The sequence below is a fragment of the Pinus tabuliformis genome, chromosome 3_2 (assembly GCF_031772625.1).
Source record: "Pinus tabuliformis cultivar Carrire ecotype Pingquan chromosome 3_2, CPIR1, whole genome shotgun sequence".
Taxonomy (NCBI): Eukaryota; Viridiplantae; Streptophyta; class Pinopsida; order Pinales; family Pinaceae; genus Pinus; species Pinus tabuliformis.
The window spans coordinates 268,039,371-268,062,186 of NC_142302.1; positions in this window are offsets into that span (position 1 = coordinate 268,039,371).

Below are 22,816 nucleotides of genomic sequence, written 5' to 3' on the forward strand. Positions count from 1 at the left end.
CTTCCTTACAAGATACAAAATTCCAGCCTCTGGATCTCTGGGATGAGGGATCCATATATAGATGATTACAGGGAGGTGATTCAGCTTCTGAGATTTGATTAGTGTCCTCTCTCTGATAGTTCTTGATTCCACTTGGAGATTGATGATCTCTTACTCATCCCTGGGCGAATGCAGAGAGGCAAGTGTCACAGGAGAAGTTTCTGGAAGATTCCATGATCTTCCACCTCGCAAATTGACTCTGCCATTTGTCCACTCTCGCCCATCGCACCCCATAGAAGGGCTTTTCAGTATGCATCTCACCTCCCGTGTGCATTTAGATGGGATGCAGCGCACTTTGACCATGGAGCAAGTGAGATGGTCCAGTTTTGACCAGTTCTGAGTAGTTTTTCATGGAGAACTTCTGGGAGATGATGTAATCAGCTGACCTTGTTCTTTTAGGGGATGGAACAACACTTTTAGGGACTTAGGAGCCCTCGGTTTATGGACATATTTGATTGGGGTTGCAGTGCCCAAAAATGTCTATAACAATATTGACTCTAAAAATGACATAAACCTATGGGAATTCCTTATGCCTCTGTATATGTTTCCTCAAACCTATTCTTTTCCTGATCTATGTCATGTGATGCCAAGCTAAGTATAACCCTCTCCAAAGAACCTTGGTAGCTCAGAATGGAGACATTTTGATATCTATCACCCCAAAAATCATCAACAAAATGATTCTGATCCCTGAAAATGATTCCCTTGGCTTTTTCTCCACTGCAGTATTAATGGACCTATATCAAAAGCTCACCTTGCCTCAAAGAGATAAAAAAAATTAGATCTTTCTCCCTGAAGATGTTGAGCTACCTAAAAATGATCCTCCTTATCCAGCATCCATGTTCCCTGAGAGAGCTAAACACATCATTTCCCTAGTTTCTGGCTTGTTAGGCTACTAAACAGATCAATGGGTAGATGAAGCTATCCTAGGTTATCTGTCCATTTTCTCTAAAGAAAACAAACCCTCCTTCATGTATAATTACAGTCAATTCTTAGCTGCATCTATGCATGAGCAATTGATGAATATCACTACTGAAGGAGTGTTTAAATACTCCTTTGTGCTAGTACATATGTTTATTTTTCAGCAGGGAGATAGGTTACCTATTGTTCTACACAAGTAGGATGATCAGCAAGTGAATCAAGCAGTCACACAGTGGACCTCATTGATTAGGAAGAGATCAACTGAGTTCATATTTTCAGACTTCATTGATTGTTTCATGCACCTAGTTGCATAGTTTCTAAGAAGCCAAAGCGAACTCAGGATCAGTGCAGAAATCAAAAGGATCCTACATCTCAGTGATTAAGTTAGAACATGAGATTGGTGTCTTTACCAGAACTATACAGAGATTAGAGTATATGGTTGAGAATTGGCTCCATATAAACTTCCCAAATATTTTCCAATGAGAATCTTCTCTATAGAATATATTAGGCAAATGATTATTATGGATGAACTTCATTTTATTTCAGGGAAGAGAAGATCTCAGTTCAAGATAAAGGCACAAGTAGGATCATTCATTTTTAATACTAGATCAATAGGTTTAGAAGCAGATACAATACTCAAACAGATGGGTTTCCAACCAAGCTTCACCTGGTCTTATGACCCATTTAGTATTATCTCAAACTTAAGGGTGGAACTCAAAACCACACCTTACAATTATACACTAAGAGTGAACTCAGGATCAGTGCAGAAATCAAAAGGATCCTACATCTTAGTGATCAAGTTAGAACATGAGACTGGTATCTTTACCAGAACTATACAGAGATTAGAGTATATGGCTGAAAATTGGCTCCATATAAACTTCCCAAATATGTTCCAATGAGAATCTTCTCTCTAGAATATATTAGGCAAATTATTAATATGGATGAACTTCATTTTATTTCAGGGAAGAGGAGATCTCAGTTCAAGATAAAGGCACAAGTAGGATCATTCATTTGTAATACTAGATCAACAGGTTTAGAAGCAGATGCAATACTCAAACAGATGGGTTTCCAACCAAGCTTCACCTGGTCTTATGACCCATTCAGTATTATTTCAAACTTAAGGGTGGAACTCAAAACCACACCTTACAATCATACACTAAGACCAGAGATTGAGAAATATAGACATCAAGAACAATGGGAGGAGAATACACTTCAAGAAGCAGAAGAACAGGTTTTACCTCCTTCTACTCTTCAAACTCCTACTTCTCACACCAAGCAGGACAAGAGGCCTAGAGAAGGATCTTCATCATCAACAGTTTGAGAAAAGGAATTCATTCACTATCAGAGGAAATCAAGGATTGACTCTAAAAGCACTACTACTACTCAGGGTCAAAAGGAGCCTATCATCATCAATTTGGATGATTCACGGGTTTCCATAGGGATAGAAGAACCTGTAATAACTACTCCATCTTCTTCTTCAGCTTCACAAAATTTGTTATAAATCACTCAATCTACAGGATCAAGTGAAACAGAGGAGCCAAACGTCTTCATTAATTTCCTTGAAATCAAGTAGAAGAATGAAGCTTTAAAGGCAAATATTTATGCATAGTTTTGGAAGCAGACTTCTACTTCACAGCACAGGTTGTTGACGACTTTTGACAGCGAAAAGGGTAGAATGCAAATGGATTTTCTACAGGCTCAAGTGTCATTTCCCAAGGCTTCTTCCGATTAGAACTACTCTATCAAATGTGCAGCCGCAATTGAAGATTGGAAAGATATCATATTTAGCAAAGGATAACAGGGTCAAGTCATTAGAAGACATAGTGATTAAAATTGGATATGACCCTACTGATGTTAAAGCTGCATAAGATATTATCAAAAAGAAAAATGCAGATATTACAACATTGAGGAAGCATCTCAAACTACCTTCTACATAGGACCCTCAGACTAAGGAGATAGCAGAAAGTGAACAGCACAAGGAAGAAATGCTCAAAATAATCATTGAGCAAAATGTATAGATAAAGACTATGGAGGAACAAATTGAGAAATTGCTTAAGGAAAAAGAGAAATTTACTCAATTAGCTATAGCTCCCATCACAACTATTCCTATTACAGTGTCCAGAATAGCAGGGGAATCGACATCAGCCATAGAAGAATCTACATCAACAACATGAGATTTGAATAAACTCTTACAGGAGCTGACTCACCAGAAACAAGAAAATGAAAGGCTTCACAAGAAATTTAAAAATCTGGAAGCTCAGAAGATAAAAAATGACACTATGTATGTTGAAGAAATGCAAAAGACCCACAGGTTAAACAAAAGAATAGAAGAGTTGCAGAGTGAGTCATTAATGGCTCAAACCTTGGCCCAAGCCAAGGAAAGCATTTGGGCAGATATTAGTCAGGCCATAACTGAAGTATGGCCCTGGATCTCCATTCATATTATTTTTTAGAAAAAGGAACTTATAAACAGATGTCAAATAACTATTGATGAAGTGAAGCAACTTCTTAAAGATAAACAATGTGAAGCAACAGACATGATCATAGTTCTTAATTCAAAAACCAGGGCCGAGTTGGAGCAAATTGAGATTCTGGACAGAACAGAAACCATTTTGGAGATCAAGAAGGTTTTGCAGAAAAATAACCTTATGAATCGGTTAGAGACTAAGTGCCAAACCTTAAATTTTTTTTCCAAATATTTCATTTTAATTTAATTTACTCAATCAGAGAGGACTGCAGGATTAGTGGCCCCAAATGACAAGTTGATCAGTTTGGAAGAATACTGTCAAAATCTTTATACTATAGTAACTGATAAAGAAAAGTTTGCAGGCATAGAGGATCATATTAAATGAAAACAAATGTTAGAAGCTTTAGATTTTGACTTGAATATTAAGCATGAGATTAAACACATTTTTGTAAATAAGCCCACTTTTGATAAGTACACCGAGGTTGATGAACTTTACAGGAAATTGGTGAATCTTGCTATACCAAGTGAAGACAAATGGGGTCACTTGTGTGAATTTATCGATTAAATTTCATCAACAACTAAAAGATAGTTGGGAAACACTTTTTGGGGACCACATCATCAACATATTCCTAAAGAATAGTGCCAACACTTGGCAGTTTTGAAATTCCTATAGTTTTGTACTATTTTTGTATTTTGTTGTGAAAATATCTACAAGAAATTTTTGTATAAATAACTCCTCCTTCAAGTTATTAAGGGTTGAACCCTTGGATGAGCTTTGAGAATAGAATTGTAACCGATCTAGAGATTTGCTTCAAGTTAATGAAAGGATTCTGAATTTTCCTTCTATAGTTTGTCTCCCAGTAAGTTTTTCTTATGTGCTTATTTCATTATGTCTTTCTTCATATATTTAAGTCTTTACATAAAGATCTGGGTAAGATCATACTAAATATCAATCAGTCTTAAATCCCCTGCGAAGTTATAAACAATAACTAGGGACTAGTTTATAAGACTATCTATCATTATACACTCCTCTATATCAATTAATTGTCACACCAATCTGCATTAGTTTAAATATATTTTGTTCTACAGGAAACGTTGTTTGTTTGTATTCTTTTCTTATAACCAATCAAATGTTCTATGTGAATATTTAGCAAGTTATATTTCATCAAGATTCTGTTATTCACTCATTTTAAATCAATTAACTATAGCCAAATAAATAGCATCTCTTTCATTCAACTTAGTAATTGTTTGACTATTGAGCGTAAGTGACAAGTTCATGTAGCATAACGGCACAGGAGAATGGCGATAGGGTTAGGGTTTCTCTGCAGAGACTGCCTGCAGTTCTCTGAATCTGTGGTACGATAGCGCCTGCCCCCGTAACTTCTCAGCTATTGTTTTTTACCCCCCGTTTCACCCACCCATCTCTTGGAACGGGCTTTCACCGACGCTTCATACTGCAGACGGTCAGTTTTTTACTCCTTACCCTCCATCTTCACCGACCTTCACCGTTCCCTGTTAGCATCATTCCTGCAGGCAGCTATCAACGGGCAAGCTTGACAGTTATGGATGAGCTGGTCGATTACTCCGTGGATCCTTCAGAGGATGTGCCCATCTAGCCACCTGTTGATGCCCCGAAATTCGTTGCAACAACATCGGGGAAACCACCCGGTCCGGAACTTAGTGCAGCTCCTTTTCCGTTTGGAATAGTGGCTCCGACTGGGGATAACGGGACCAGTTTCCCAAAGATTATAAGTGAACGGGATGGATGGATGATTTAAGATATGAAATGATAATAAACAAATAACTAAACTATAAAAGAAATACAAAAACTATAAGCTAATCCCGGGACTTATCAATTCAGACAGTACAGCGTTTGATAAACTATGCTTAATGACAGGCATATAGATGACACTAACAACAAGCATAGATGTTTAATCATTTGAGATTGCTCTGCGTAAGTAGTTACGCAGAGCTATAATAGCGAATTACTGCACTCAGTCATTTATATCATTGATACATACATGAGTGAAAGATAACAAATCACAAAACATTCAATAGTGATATGAAATGCAGACTTGTTGTTGTATTACATACATGTATTCAATAATAGCAAAGTAATAACACAGCAATTCATATAACTGAAAAGAGAACAGATACAGATAATAGTACCATGCAAGCTGTTTGATCAATCCAATATATTAATCGCTATGTCGCAGTCCTTCCTTCCAACCAGAAAGCATTCCAAGCAAACGACAATAGTGCACAATTTACTTAAACAGCATTCCAAGTAAAATTAAGGACCAGTGGTCGAGTTTCAAAAAAGAATATAGACCGAAGCACAATAGTGCAAACTTCAGCCTTTTAGTCTTTTACAAAATTTTATGACCCTTTCCAAAACAATGAAAGGGTCTATAAATACTATGCTAATCTAACTACTAAATATCTAAAAACTGTAAACTAAGAAATCGGCATCAACAAATATCATTTTGCATTTGGGTGATTCGGCAGTCGGCGACGATGCTTCAGTCAGCTGTCTCTTTGCCTTTACTCTTTCGCTGACATATCGCCAGCATTGGCTCTACTTCTGGTGGAGTATTGAGGCGAGAAGTCAGCTGTGCATCATATGTGGCATCTTGGAAATCGGCGATCAGGTATCGGAGGGCGTCGGTTAGGCAGTTAAGAGCCGACCTTTGAGAATGCGGTTTAATCAGGAAAAGCCAGTATGCATCGGAGGTCAAGGTATTCACTCCAGAGATTAACCGCCCTTGTTCTTCCAGCTTAAGATAATTCTTGTGCTCCAGCATATTCGCGGTTGTTATGTTTCCAGGTGTGCATTGTGAAATCATGTTAGCCAGATACAATGTATCATTGACTATATTGATCATGTTTTTGGAAATTGTTTTGCACCTGGATGCTGCCCTCTCTGCCTTCATTACCTGTGTTTCCCATTCCATGAAAAGTATGTTCTTGTATGTTTCACTGATTCGGGCTAAATTAGCAGCTTGCCCTTCTGGAGTATCTTGCCATTCAATATATTCTATTATTTCATCTTCGGCCTGATCCAAGTTAGTCCTGGCTTTCTCGATTTGCCCACATACTGCTGTAGATATATCACAAAGTGACTCAGCTTCAACTAGCTGTTGGCACAAAAGTCTGATCTGAGATATCAAAGCGCCATTTATCAGAGTTGCCTCTGCTCTGAAATCTTCAATACTCTTGGCACCTTTGATACCTTCAAGCTGTGCTGAGAGCTGAACTATTTGATCCTCTTTTGATTTCATTAACAGCTCATTTGATGCCTCCAACTGTGATAATGCCTCTGCCAATTCTCGTGCTTTAATGTCACTTTGGTCTATCCTTAGTGTTTCAATTTGCTGGGTTAACAAATGATTCTCTTGTTGTTGAGCCAGCAATTGTTCTTCTGCCTGTGTCGCCTTATTCTTTGCCTCTATCAATTCTGCTTGCAATGCATATACCTCATGCTCTTTAGTCTTCAAAAGAAGACTCACTTCGGATGCTTTATCAATGGTTGCTGCTGAATAAGCTCCCGCAAATTGCGACAGCTTTGTTAAGTCTTCAGAGGGACTTAATTCTCCCTTCCAGACGACATTGCCCGTGACTGTTTGCTCATTTGAGACAGAAGGTTGATCAAGCCTTCGCCTCTTCCTTGAGCGTCTTACAACGGCTTTATGCTTAGGGCTGTAGAAAATGTCTAGAGGAGGAATTTCCTCTACCTGAAGATCAACTAAATCAGATGGATTCTGAGTAACTTCTTCAACGTTCTGTACAGTGGGTGGGCCGCTGGTTCCTTCAAGAACCGGAGAAACAGTAGTATCGGGAGTCTTTAAGGCATCTGAGTCTTTAGAGGCTTCTTTACCACTTATAATGGAATCAAATTGATTCCATTCCTTAATCAATTCAGTATCAACAGAGATTTGCTTACTCTGTTCTTTTTCTTTTTCAATTCTCTGCTGTTCTTCGTTTGCCTCCCGCTGTTGCTCCTCTTGCACTCTCCGTTGCTGTTCTTCCAATTCCTTTTTCTGCCTATCTTCCAGTTCTTTCCTTATTTTTTATTCTTCCTCTCGTTTCCTCTGTTCTTCTATTTCTCTCTGTCTCTGTTCTTCTATCTCCCTTTGTCTTCTTTGCTCTTCTTGCTCTTGTTCAATTTGTGCTTTTTGCTGCCTTTCTATTTGTTCTCTTCTATGACTTTCTGCCTGCAGCTTTCTTTGACTTTCCTCCTGTTCTCTAATTGTAACGGGAGGTGAATTTATTTCTGGCTGATCAGGCTCGCTTGAGGATGAAGTTGGGGTTGTAGATAATAACTTTAGAGGCAAAGTTTGCAACCTTTGCTTTCTAAGTTTATTGAATTCAGTTAATTCCATATCTTCATATCTCATCGCAGCAAGTTGTTTGACTTGGCTTATTGAATCAGCACCCATGAACAGGTCGTCAAACTGGTCTTCTTGGTGAACAACCTTTGTCAGCTTAGCCTGTTCCAAGGCAATGAAAGCAGTCTTTTTCGGGTCATAGAGTCTGTTGGGAATAGAAACTAGAGATAGCATTTGGAGTTTTGCTACTTCCTTTTCTGCATGCTTATAATTTAACAGCGTATAAACTCCAATTCTTAAAGGAAACGATGGCCATCCTCTCTTCTTCTCCTCTTTGAGAGTTTGGGTAACACCTTCAGACATGATCTGATAGGAGATTTCCCGGGCTAGCAATTTGTCTGGCATGTATAAGGGGAGAACATGTGGCCTGGCCTTGCTTCCAAAAACTCTGATATAAGAAAAACATTCTTCGCCGAACCAATGGGCTACGGCTGGTAGGTCAAAAGAGGCTTCATAGGAAATCCTAGGGATAGGCCTGTCAAAAATAGAATAGTGAACGGGAACCATAAAACCGTTGCAAATTTGGTACAAATGGTCTTTGTGAGAAGGTTTCCACAATTTACGATGATACAAATGAATAGGTGTTGGGTCATGGGTTGTCCATCTCCAACCAAGGATAGGAAACTCAGAATTAAAACAAAGGGCATCCATAATGTATGTAGAGTAATAAAATGGTGGGATTTTCCTTTCAGTGACTCTGGTTTTGGCCCTAAACTCACGAATAGCTAAGACCAACTTATCAGACAGGATAGTGGCCCAATCCATGATTATACTATTAACGGCCGCTTCCATTAAGGGAACCATATCAACATGGATATTTGCAGAATCATGAAATCCCCACAATCTACACATCATAATTCCAGCGTAGCAGTAAGGTGAAGCCAGAGAGGCATTGGAGTACTTACCCGACATATCCTGCTTGTGTTTTGCTGGATTTTGCCTCCAATCTCGGAGAGGTTCGGCTGGTGATTCATTCTCTCTGGCGAATTTCTCCACAAATGCTCTGTTATAGACTTGCTCGGGATTGGGCAAATGATACATTCGTCTCAAGTCGTCAGGCTTGAAGGAGCCGAAAATCCTTCCATCCTTAGAAACGAAGGTTCTATTAGTGAGAGGAATTTCTTCAATTGCCCAACGTACCACATCAGTATAAGGCAAGACTTGTTCCCTGGCTGCTATTCTGTGCAGAAAAGAATCAGCCAAATCTTTAAGAGTTGCCTCAGACTTTCTTAGTTCATCCGCACTTGCCTCCATTACTGTCGCTTCTGGTTGTTCTCCTTCTAGCAAATTGTATGTCCCTTGCCATGTAGTACCAGTAAGACCAGTGCATGTAGTATCTGAGATTAAGCCTTTCCTTGAAGCTGTAGCAGCTTGGCCTGAGGCAGGTGTCGCAGTAGAACCTGCCACCTTCTTGAACTTCTTTCCCATCATATTCAGACTTTTCTCAGTAGTCGAATTCTACACAGTGCAAGAGAAATTGTAACAAAGAAATAACAATGACAATCCATAATGGGATAAATATATGATTTGAAGCGTGGCGAGATTATTCCTAAAAGAGGCTGCGGATCTAATGATTTGAGAAGGCACCGTAGATGCAATAATGGTGATTTTACGGCCTGCAGCTTCATAAATGACCATTACTTAAGTTATTAAACCGAATGACCCCTTAAAGCGTGTAATAGATTTTTTCAAAGGTCTAATCGTAATTGCTCGTTAATTCGAAGGGGCAAAGCTTTAAATACGCATGCATTACCTTATCCCTTTACTTAACGTCATTTTGAAATCCGTGATTTTGTCAAATCGATTTTAAATATAACTTTAATGCTTTGAAATAATCACCTTTTGAAACTGAGGTCATCATTAAGCGTCATCATATCGCATCGGAAGTGTGTGTGTGGCGTTATCACTTGGGAAAGTTCTTTAGCGAACGCCGATTGCGATATCGCATTCGGCGCGCGAACATAACCCCTGAATGTGTATCAATTGCTTTTAGCGAATGCCGATAGCGATATCGCATCGGGGAAAGGATATAAACGTCTCATGAAAATGCGTAGAATTGTACCGATTGCCGATATGCGATATCGCATCGGGCCGGAGTGTTAAAACATTTTTCACGAGACATAGTGCCGTGCCGATAGCCGATTGCCGATATCGCGTCGCATCGGGGAAAAGGTATGTGCCCTTTTGTGTGTGCATTGGCTATTGCCGATGGCCGATAGCGATATCGCATCGGGAAAAACCAAGATGGCAACCGAACTTGTGATTACTTTTTTGGACTTAACCAAAAATTGCTTATCATTTGTTCAACAAGGGTTTTTTGCATAAATTCATTTGATTATCATACCTTATTTGAACAAGTTTATTGATGCCAATTAAAAATTTAAAAGGGACCCATTTCATATGTAAATTGTTTGTGATAAAAATGTTATGAAATGGGGGGTTGTTGTAGGGCACAACAATTGGCGATTCGCTGGGAGAACCAGTTATCTCTGACCTAACAATTATACTTACACTTTCTCAAATAGAATCTTTATAAAAGAAAGGAAATTTCTAATATAACTAGATATCTATTGATTCTAAATAAAACAGGTTTCTTCATTTAACTTCCTCTTTTTATAAATGCACTTCGAGTATTAAAATAAGTCCTTATTGGTTTGTAAAAGTAAAAATAGAAAACTTTTCCATATCAGCTTTTAAAATAAACCCCTCTGTCACAGGTAGAGCCTCTGCTGCCAGCAAACATTCATAGTCTCGGCAGGGTTATCTTTTAACCATGTTGCTGTCCATTGTTCCATTCACCTTAGAGTGTGACTAAACAGAATGAATTCAAAAGATATTCTCGTATTTTTTTGAATTTCATTTTTTTTTTTTTTTTTTTTTTTTTTTTTTTTTTTTTTTTTCTTAAGATAAAAGCCATTGTCCTGGTTTGGTGGCCAGATAGATGACAATGCCATTCACGGGTAGTAATTTAAACTGAACAAGCTGGCTCGTGATGAGACCCCTTGTCTTGAGATTTCAAGCCATTACCCTGTTTGGTATGCAGTTTTGCTAATGTCAGTTAAATTATTTTCCTATGAACATGGTAAGTAGGCTTGTGATAAGACCTCTTATCTTTAATCTTTTATATTTTAGAATTACACTCTGAGTAATCAAAAACTGTTGGTGAATGGGATGAACAATTATCTTATTAAGAATAAATGGATGACAGGTTTAAGAGTTGAAGATGTTGAAGATGAATTAGCTCCTATTTTCATATAGATAACCTTTGGGGACTAATTTCAATCACTCAAGATGATTCAAAGAACTTCGTTCAGAGTGAAGTTTACAAAGGTGAGTCTGTAATGCTCAGAATAAAAAGATATTTAATTTCCTAGAAATGATCTCTCTCGGTTCAGGATGCTATTTTTTAAAAAGTAAATATTAATATTATTATGGCGAGACAGCTTTTGTTTACAGCGAAAGGTCAATGGGAATGTCCCACATTCTTATTCCTACAAAACCTACAAACTATGAAAAACTAATAAGCTACGAAGAGAAGGGGTTACCTCCTCAGTTAAAGAATTTCTTCAGAATTAGACCATTGACAGGGAGAGAATCTCTCACCCCTGATAGATTTTGAAGTATGAATGTGGAATGGCCTACTTTTTCACAGATCTGAAATGGTCCTAGCCACAGTTTTTGGAATTTGGAATGTTTACCTTTATCTTCATGGGCTTTGTCCCATTTCAGGACTAGATCTCCGACTTCAAATTGTCTAGGGCTGGATGAGGCTAGATCGAAAGCTGTTTTAATGACTTGCTGATGTCTTGCATGTGTAACCTTGGCTTTATCCCTTTCTTCTTCAAGTTTGAGTATTTGATCATGTCTAAACTGTATAGAAGAAGAAGGAGTTTCGTCTATAAATTGCACTAGGGCTAAAGATGGGAGAAGAAGATTGGTTGGTACGACTGCTTCTTTTCCATAAACAAGATTAAACGGAGAGGTCCCTATGGAAGCTTTCTGTGTAATTCTATCGGCCCATAATGCAAATACCAAGGATTTATGCCAGTTCTTATGATTCTCTTCAATTGTTCGCTTAATGATTTTGATTAGATTTTTATTAGTTGATTCTGCTAGGCCGTTACCCTGGGGTAATAGTTGGCAGAATACTTTAATTTGAATCCTCTTTTGATAGCGAAATCAATCATTGCATTGCCTGAGAAGTAAGAAGCATTATCAAAGACAAGAGCATTTGGGACACCAAACCTGGTTACGATGAACTGATCTATAAATTCGATGATTGCTTCCGAGTTTGTTGTCTTTAATGGAACTGCTTCTACCCACTTTGTAAAGTAATCAGTTGCTGTAAGGATATACTTGTGTTGCTTGGAAGATGAAGGATTTATTTCTCCAATAATGTCCAATCCCCATTGTTCAAAAGGTTGTTCAATGTTGATTGGTTGTAAAGGGAAAGCTGGCTTTTGTTGTCTTCCACTGGCAGTTTGGCACTTAATGCATTTCCTTACATATTCATGAGCATCCTTAAACAAAGTAGGCCAGTAATATCCGGCATGAATTACTTTATGAGCTGTTGTATCAGCTCCAAAATGTCCTCCTGCCGGTCCATCGTGTAGCTCCTGCAAAACCTTTTGAGCTTCAGGTTTCTCAAGGCATCTTAGTAATACAGAATCATAGTTTTTCCTGAAGAGCACATCATTAATAAGAGAAAAACTCTTAGCTTTCAATCTAATGGCTCTTTTATTCTTGTAGGACAAATTGGTAGGTGCATAACCATTCTTTAAATAAAAGATTAGATCTGAATATTGAGATTCGGAATCCGGTATACTTAGCTGATTGACTTCTTGGTTTTGCTCTGTATCACCTGATTCAGGAATGTTTGATGCTCCTGCTAAGATCCTGCAAAAACCTTGACCTTTAACAAATTTTGCTGGCTTTATTTCTAGATCATATTCTTGGAGGGCTGCGACCCAATTTGCCCTTTTTTCTCCCAATTCCTTTTGAATTAATAGTTGCCTAACTGCGGAGAAAGGAACTATTACTTTAGTATGGGTTTTAAGAAGAAAGGGCCGATAATGTTTGACTGCTTTAAAGACAGCAAAAGCTTGTTTCTCAATTTCGGAATAATTCAATTCGGCGCCTTGAAAGTTAGAACTGAAGAACGAAATAGGCGCTTCCAAATTGTCATCATTCAACTGAGTTAGTACTGCTGCGTAAGATAAGTCGGATGCAATAGTATATAATGTAAAATGATTAGCAAGATTTGGAGTATTCAGGGCTGGGACATTGATTATGGATTGCTTAATATCATGAAAAGCTTGCTTTTCTTCTAGTCCCCATCTGAAGGTTGAATTCTTTTTAATCATCTTTTGTAGTGGTAGTACAATCTGTGAAAAATCTGGAACAAATCGCTTAACGAAATTAATTTGTCCTAAAAACGACTGCATCGATTTTTTATTGTGTGGAAAAGGAATTTCAGAAATTTCTTTAATTCGCTCAGGATCTACATAAATGCCATCCTTAGATACAATAAACCCTAAGAGCTTGCCTTGGTTGAGAGCGAAGAAAGACTTTTTCGGGTTAAGAGAGATACCATATGTTTTGCATCGTTGAAAAATCTGATTTAAATCATGCAAGTGATTATATCTCTTTTTAGAGTATACAGTAATGTCATCGAGGTGGACAACTACTGTTCGGTTAATTAACCCTCTAAAGGCTGTATCCATAGCTCTTTGAAATGTCGCTCCTGCATTTATGAGTCCGAAAGGCATCTTTTGGTATGCGTAAGTTCCCCATTTTGTTCTGAATGTAGTTTTTAATTGGTCATCAGGGTGGACCAACACTTGATTGTATCCTGAGAAACCGTCAAGAAAGGACATCAATTCAGATCTTGCTACCGATTGAAGGATTTGCTCCATGGTAGGCAGAGGGAAGTTATCTTTTAAGCTTGCCTTATTTAAATTTCTGAAATCAATACAGATTCTGATATCGCCGTTTTTCTTCCTGACGGGTACCATATTGGAGACCCAGTTTGAATGTCGGACAGGGAAAATAATCTTAGCTTTTAAAAGCTTATTAAGTTCCGACTTTATCTGGCTCTCCAAATTTGGATGGATTTTTCTTAACTTCTGCTGGATTGGTTTTTGATCGGGAAGCATAGGAATAGTGTGTTGTATGATAGATGTATCATATGTCTTAAGGTCATCATACTTCCAAGCAAAAACTTGTTTGTTTTTTCTTAAAAGTTTGATAAATGCTTCCTTTTCTATTATAGAAAGTCCTAATCCTAAATTTATATTTTGAGGAGTTTGAGCCGTTCCTAAATTAATCAATTCAAACCTAAGAGTAGAGCTCTGGAGTTTAGCATTAATTACAGGTTTAAACCTATCTTTGATGTCATAAAGGTCTTCAAGCTTTACCACAGGTTTAGGAATAACGTTATCTTGAGATGTTTGCTTCATTTGAGAATCATGCTCATCCTCTTCAATGACTTGATTGTCATAGGACTTTTCAGAGGTCAAAAATTGCAAAATATCCTCGTCATGGTTGAAAACCCTCCAGTTAGTGATGTTATCAGGAACTGAAGGTCTAAAAATTAACTCTACAGAAAATCTATCAAGACTATAGTCTTCGGAAGGGAGGAGTTTGGAAGCTACGTTGGCTAGCAAATCAGCTGCTGAATTTTGCGATCTTGGGATTGAAAAAATATTGAATGCTGAGAAATGCGAAGTGAGATCTTGCACTAGCGTTTGATAATGTTTAAGGTGGCTTGAGAGGCAATGAATTGTATTCCTTACCTGTTTAACAATGATCTCACTATCGCCGAATACTTTTAAATATTGGACTTTAAGGTCGATTGCCTTATATAATCCCTGCAGTAGTGCTTCGTATTCGGCTGTATTGTTGGTGCATTCAAATTCTAATCTACAAGAAAGCATCGTCTTTTCGCCTTTTGGACTAACCAAAATGCAACCTGCTCCTGAGCCCTCGCTGGACTTAGAGCCATCAAAATACAAAGACCAAAATAAAGGAGAATCAGAAATATTTACATCCTTTTGATCTACATTAAAGCATTTGGATAAATTTGATTGTGAAAAATTTTCTACTTGAGATGTACAATGATTGACTTGAAAAGGGGAAGATTGGGCAACAAAATTGTAAAGAATGACTGTGAAGAATAATTTCCCAAAATGTTATTGTTGAAAGCCACCGGCTGGTTTTCTTGTTCGAAATCGGTTACTGTATGAGTCATATGCTTTTCACGGTCGATCCTTATTTGATTTGGCTTACCCTTGTAGGGGAGCCACATATGTGACCAATCCGTGGAAATGTATCCATGCAGTTTCTCAGACCAGTCTCTGCTCAAAATTAAACCGTAGAATTCAGGTATGTCGGCGATCAAAATGTCTATTCTCTGTACTATTCTGGGATCAGCAGACAACCTGATAGTCACGGAATTAATCTCTCCTATGACCTGTACTTTGGTTCTGTCTAACTGTACAATGTGGATGGCTGACTTCTGGGGTTCTATGTTCAGCTTAGAACAAACTGAAGCTGGCATAATATTGGATGAAGCCCCTGAATCAATTAAACAGTTATGCAGATTTCGATTATAGATTTCATAGGTGAGCAAGAAAGGTGGGGTATGAGAATTGGATCTATCTCCAATCAGAACCGAATCGGTAGCCTCGACCATATCTGGGGGGGGTTGTCCTGAATCATTAGCAGCTTTTGAACTGGGAAGAGGGGAAGAGGGAATAGCGTTAAATTCCCTTAGGAGCAATTTTTGTTGATGTTTTAATTTACCTAGTTCAAACATGGTTATGTTTGCCTTGGTCTTTTTCATGTCATCGACAATATTATACTCCATATGGTCAGATACCACTAGTGTTTTGGATGTTGAAGGAGAATTAGAAATTGGAGGCTGGTTTTGAGGGGTTGCTACTGGAGATTTCTTCGGAAGAACTTTTTCTTTTGGCGTGGCAGCTCCTGCACTCCTCTTTTTTGTAGTTGTTTGAGTAGGTTCAGAAGCAATTTTACTTCTTGTAGTAACAGGAAAAGCTTCTTCTTGATTCTCAGTGTCAGAATTTGGGAGTATGAAATCCCACATACCATGACACTCAACTACTTCTTCTTCATCATCTGTCTGTGAGGGTGATTCCTCTTCTTCATCTTCCTGTTCAGAATCTGCATTAGATATAACATTGGGTGGCTTTGTTTCTGTTTTCTTAAAAGTTCTAAATGGTCTTTTGGTTGAAGTTTCAGCCACCTGCTTTTTAATTTCGACCATTTCATTAGACAATGTTTTAAGGACCTTTTGTAAACCCTCCATCTCATAGGGGTCTTTTGGGGTTTTCTTCTTGGAGTCTTCTTTAAATGAAACTTTTTTAGATTTTCTATCCTCCAAAACTGCTTTCTTTTCTAGGGCATTTATCCGTTTTTCGACGGCAAGTGCTTCTTTCATATTCTCGGCTAAGGTAGGTTTGCCAGCCCTGTCAACAAAAATAGCTATGTTGGAAGGGAGAGCAGTAATGTACCATTCGCTTCTGATTTGTTCACTTGGCTTAGAAGCAGTGGGGATTTTATTTAAGAGTTTATTGAATCGGGCATTAAACTCTTTTACTGGTTCTCTATGTTCTATTCTCAAATTGGAGAGGTCGTTTATTAGAGTCGCCAGAGACCTGTCATCTCCATATTTGACAAGAAATTGCTCTTGGCACATAGCCCAGCTGGTAATAGAACCAGAAGGTAATGAGAAGTACCAGGATCCTGCCGATCCTTGCAGAGTATAAGGAAAAAGTCTTACAACAACATCTTGTTCTGTCACTCCTTTCAAGTTAATTGCTAACATGAAATTGTTAATATGTTCTTCAGCTTGTGTTCCGTTATCTGGATTAAATTTAGGCAACCATTTTTCTGGAGCATCAGGTAGATCATGTAATGGTCCGGGCATATTGACTGCACCTGGCTGAGTCCATGGATCTGCCATTGTGCTGGTGATATTAGTTGTTACTACAATTGGTATTCCAGATGACTGAGGAGAAGAAGTTGTTAGAGAGAGAGTAGCTTGAGATGCTGTAGTACTTATTCCTTGATGGACAACAATGTGTAATGGGGGAGTGGATGATTGACTTCGCAGAGGAGGAGTTGAGATGGAAGATATGGAAGAAATATCTTCACTATCAGATACTTCAGTAATCTTCTTAGCCCTTTTCTTTTTGGGTAAAGGGAACTCAGTAGGTTCAATACCAAGTTTTTTGCTCTGAAGTCTGGTAAGTGGATGAGATAAGTTTAACTGCGAGGTCGCACTGCTTTGTGATACTTCAGATTTCTGAGGCGAAATCGAGAAGCTCTGAAGTTTATGGATAAGAGACTGAACTTCAGGGGATTCAAGACTTAAATGTTCTGAAATATTATGAGTGTGAGCAGTGGTGGTTGATTCTTCTTTTTCTTGATCATGTGCTGGAGAACCAGCATGTGATTGAGAAGGAGAAGATGGTTTGGAGGGGGAATTACTCTTAGAATGGTTTGTGGACCTGGACCTACTTGCCATTCACAGTTGATGGCCCTCCTTCTAGCGCCAAAAATGTTGATGCCCCGAAATTCGTTGCAACAACATCGGGGAAACCACCCGGTCCGGAACTTAGTGCAGCTCCTTTTCCGTTTGGAATAGTGGCTCCGACTGGGGATAACGGGACCAGTTTCCCAAAGATTATAAGTGAACGGGATGGATGGATGATTTAAGATATGAAATGATAATAAACAAATAACTAAACTATAAAAGAAATACAAAAACTATAAGCTAATCCCGGACTTATCAATTCAGACAGTACAGCGTTTGATAAACTATGCTTAATGACAGGCATATAGATGACACTAACAACAAGCATAGATGTTTAATCATTTGAGATTGCTCTGCGTAAGTAGTTACGCAGAGCTATAATAGCGAATTACTGCACTCAGTCATTTATATCATTGATACATACATGAGTGAAAGATAACAAATCACAAAACATTCAATAGTGATATGAAATGCAGACTTGTTGTTGTATTACATACATGTATTCAATAATAGCAAAGTAATAACACAGCAATTCATATAACTGAAAAGAGAACAGATACAGATAATAGTACCATGCAAGCTGTTTGATCAATCCAATATATTAATCGCTATGTCGCAGTCCTTCCTTCCAACCAGAAAGCATTCCAAGCAAACGACAATAGTGCACAATTTACTTAAACAGCATTCCAAGTAAAATTAAGGACCAGTGTTCGAGTTTCAAAAAAGAATATAGACCGAAGCACAATAGTGCAAACTTCAGCCTTTTAGTCTTTTACAAAATTTTACGACCCTTTCCAAAACAATGAAAGGGTCTATAAATACTATGCTAATCTAACTACTAAATATCTAAAAACTGTAAACTAAGAAATCGGCATCAACAAATATCATTTTGCATTTGGGTGATTCGGCAGTCGGCGACGATGCTTCAGTCAGCTGTCTCTTTGCCTTTACTCTTTCGCTGACATATCGCCAGCATTGGCTCTACTTCTGGTGGAGTATTGAGGCGAGAAGTCAGTTGTGCATCATATGTGGCATCTTGGAAATCGGCGATCAGGTATCGGAGGGCGTCGGTTAGGCAGTTAAGAGCCGACCTTTGAGAATGCGGTTTAATCAGGAAAAGCCAGTATGCATCGGAGGTCAAGGTATTCACTCCAGAGATTAACCGCCCTTGTTCTTCCAGCTTAAGATAATTCTTGTGCTCCAGCATATTCGCGGTTGTTATGTTTCCAGGTGTGCATTGTGAAATCATGTTAGCCAGATACAATGTATCATTGACTATATTGATCATGTTTTTGGAAATTGTTTTGCACCTGGATGCTGCCCTCTCTGCCTTCATTACCTGTGTTTCCCATTCCATGAAAAGTATGTTCTTGTATGTTTCACTGATTCGGGCTAAATTAGCAGCTTGCCCTTCTGGAGTATCTTGCCATTCAATATATTCTATTATTTCATCTTCGGCCTGATCCAAGTTAGTCCTGGCTTTCTCGATTTGCCCACATACTGCTGTAGATATATCACAAAGTGACTCAGCTTCAACTAGCTGTTGGCACAAAATTCTGATCTGAGATATCAAAGCGCCATTTATCAGAGTTGCCTCTGCTCTGAAATCTTCAATACTCTTGGCACCTTTGATACCTTCAAGCTGTGCCGAGAGCTGAACTATTTGATCCTCTTTTGATTTCATTAACAGCTCATTTGATGCCTCCAACTGTGATAATGCCTCTGCCAATTCTCGTGCTTTAATGTCACTTTGGTCTATCCTTAGTGTTTCAATTTGCTGGGTTAACAAATGATTCTCTTGTTGTTGAGCCAGCAATTGTTCTTCTGCCTGTGTCGCCTTATTCTTTGCCTCTATCAATTCTGCTTGCAATGCATATACCTCATGCTCTTTAGTCTTCAAAAGAAGACTCACTTCGGATGCTTTATCAATGGTTGCTGCTGAATAAGCTCCCGCAAATTGCGACAGCTTTGTTAAGTCTTCAGAGGGACTTAATTCTCCCTTCCAGACGACATTGCCCGTGACTGTTTGCTCATTTGAGACAGAAGGTTGATCAAGCCTTCGCCTCTTCCTTGAGCGTCTTACAACGGCTTTATGCTTAGGGCTGTAGAAAATGTCTAGAGGAGGAATTTCCTCTACCTGAAGATCAACTAAATCAGATGGATTCTGAGTAACTTCTTCAACGTTCTGTATAGTGGGTGGGCCGCTGGTTCCTTCAAGAACCGGAGAAACAGTAGTATCGGGAGTCTTTAAGGCATCTGAGTCTTTAGAGGCTTCTTTACCACTTATAATGGAATCAAATTGATTCCATTCCTTAATCAATTCAGTATCAACAGAGATTTGCTTACTCTGTTCTTTTTCTTTTTCAATTCTCTGCTGTTCTTCGTTTGCCTCCCGCTGTTGCTCCTCTTGCACTCTCCGTTGCTGTTCTTCCAATTCCTTTTTCTGCCTATCTTCCAGTTCTTTCCTTATTTTTTCTTCTTCCTCTCGTTTCCTCTGTTCTTCTATTTCTCTCTGTCTCTGTTCTTCTATCTCCCTTTGTCTTCTTTGCTCTTCTTGCTCTTGTTCAATTTGTGCTTTTTGCTGCCTTTCTATTTGTTCTCTTCTATGACTTTCTGCCTGCAGCTTTCTTTGACTTTCCTCCTGTTCTCTAATTGTAACGGGAGGTGAATTTATTTCTGGCTGATCAGGCTCGCTTGAGGATGAAGTTGGGGTTGTAGATAATAACTTTAGAGGCAAAGTTTGCAACCTTTGCTTTCTAAGTTTATTGAATTCAGTTAATTCCATATCTTCATATCTCATCGCAGCAAGTTGTTTGACTTGGCTTATTGAATCAGCACCCATGAACAGGTCGTCAAACTGGTCTTCTTGGTGAACAACCTTTGTCAGCTTAGCCTGTTCCAAGGCAATGAAAGCAGTCTTTTTCGGGTCATAGAGTCTGTTGGGAATAGAAACTAGAGATAGCATTTGGAGTTTTGCTGCTTCCTTTTCTGCATGCTTATAATTTAACAGCGTATAAACTCCAATTCTTAAAGGAAACGATGGCCATCCTCTCTTCTTCTCCTCTTTGAGAGTTTGGGTAACACCTTCAGACATGATCTGATAGGAGATTTCCCGGGCTAGCAATTTGTCTGGCATGTATAAGGGGAGAACATGTGGCCTGGCCTTGCTTCCAAAAACTCTGATATAAGAAAAACATTCTTCGCCGAACCAATGGGCTATGGTTGGTAGGTCAAAAGAGGCTTCATAGGAAATCCTAGGGATAGGCCTGTCAAAAATAGAATAGTGAACGGGAACCATAAAACCGTTGCAAATTTGGTACAAATGGTCTTTGTGAGAAGGTTTCCACAATTTACGATGATACAAATGAATAGGTGTTGGGTCATGGGTTGTCCATCTCCAACCAAGGACAGGAAACTCAGAATTAAAATAAAGGGCATCCATAATGTATGCAGAGTAATAAAATGGTGGGATTTTCCTTTCAGTGACTCTGGTTTTGGCCCTAAACTCACGAATAGCTAAGACCAACTTATCAGACAGGATAGTGGCCCAATCCATGATTATACTATTAACGGCCGCTTCCATTAAGGGAACCATATCAACATGGATATTTGCAGAATCATGAAATCCCCACAATCTACACATCATAATTCCAGCGTAGCAGTAAGGTGAAGCCAGAGAGGCATTGGAGTACTTACCCGACATATCCTGCTTGTGTTTTGCTGGATTTTTCCTCCAATCTCGGAGAGGTTCGGCTGGTGATTCATTCTCTCTGGCGAATTTCTCCACAAATGCTCTGTTATAGACTTGCTCGGGATTGGGCAAATGATACATTCGTCTCAAGTCGTCAGGCTTGAAGGAGCCGAAAATCCTTCCATCCTTAGAAACGAAGGTTCTATTAGTGAGAGGAATTTCTTCAATTGCCCAACGTACCACATCAGTATAAGGCAAGACTTGTTCCCTGGCTGCTATTCTGTGCAGAAAAGAATCAGCCAAATCTTTAAGAGTTGCCTCAGACTTTCTTAGTTCATCCGCACTTGCCTCCATTACTGTCGCTTCTGGTTGTTCTCCTTCTAGCAAATTGTATGTCCCTTGCCATGTAGTACCAGTAAGACCAGTGCATGTAGTATCTGAGATTAAGCCTTTCCTTGAAGCTGTAGCAGCTTGGCCTGAGGCAGGTGTCGCAGTAGAACCTGCCACCTTCTTGAACTTCTTTCCCATCATATTCAGACTTTTCTCAGTAGTCGAATTCTACACAGTGCAAGAGAAATTGTAACAAAGAAATAACAATGACAATCCATAACGGGATAAATATATGATTTGAAGCGTGGCGAGATTATTCCTAAAAGAGGCTGCGGATCTAATGATTTGAGAAGGCACCGTAGATGCAATAATGGTGATTTTACGGCCTGCAGCTTCATAAATGACCATTACTTAAGTTATTAAACCGAATGACCCCTTAAAGCGTGTAATAGATTTTTTCAAAGGTCTAATCGTAATTGCTCGTTAATTCGAAGGGGCAAAGCTTTAAATACGCATGCATTACCTTATCCCTTTACTTAACGTCATTTTGAAATCCGTGATTTTGTCAAATCGATTTTAAATATAACTTTAATGCTTTGAAATAATCACCTTTTGAAACTGAGGTCATCATTAAGCGTCATCATATCGCATCGGAAGTGTGTGTGTGGCGTTATCACTTGGGAAAGTTCTTTAGCGAACGCCGATTGCGATATCGCATTCGGCGCGCGAACATAACCCCTGAATGTGTATCAATTGCTTTTAGCGAATGCCGATAGCGATATCGCATCGGGGAAAGGATATAAACGTCTCATGAAAATGCGTAGAATTGTACCGATTGCCGATATGCGATATCGCATCGGGCCGGAGTGTTAAAACATTTTTCACGAGACATAGTGCCGTGCCGATAGTCGATTGCCGATATCGCGTCGCATCGGGGAAAAGGTATGTGCCCTTTTGTGTGTGCATTGGCTATTGCCGATGGCCGATAGCGATATCGCATCGGGAAAAACCAAGATGGCAACCGAACTTGTGATTACTTTTTTGGACTTAACCAAAAATTGCTTATCATTTGTTCAACAAGGGTTTTTTGCATAAATTCATTTGATTATCATACCTTATTTGAACAAGTTTATTGATGCCAATTAAAAATTTAAAAGGGACCCATTTCATATGTAAATTGTTTGTGATAAAAATGTTATGAAATGGGGGGTTGTTGTAAGGCACAACACCACCCCCTAGGACCATTGTGGCCAGTTACTTTCCCTTCGACAGTGCGCTATCCGATGAGGTTGATGCTCTCCCGCCCATCTCTCGCTCCTGCATTACATCTGTATCACTCCCTAAAGATGCTCCTTCACCCCTTGAATTCATTACACAGCCGCTCTCACCGCACACGCTTGCATTTGCAGACCCTCTGTCAAACC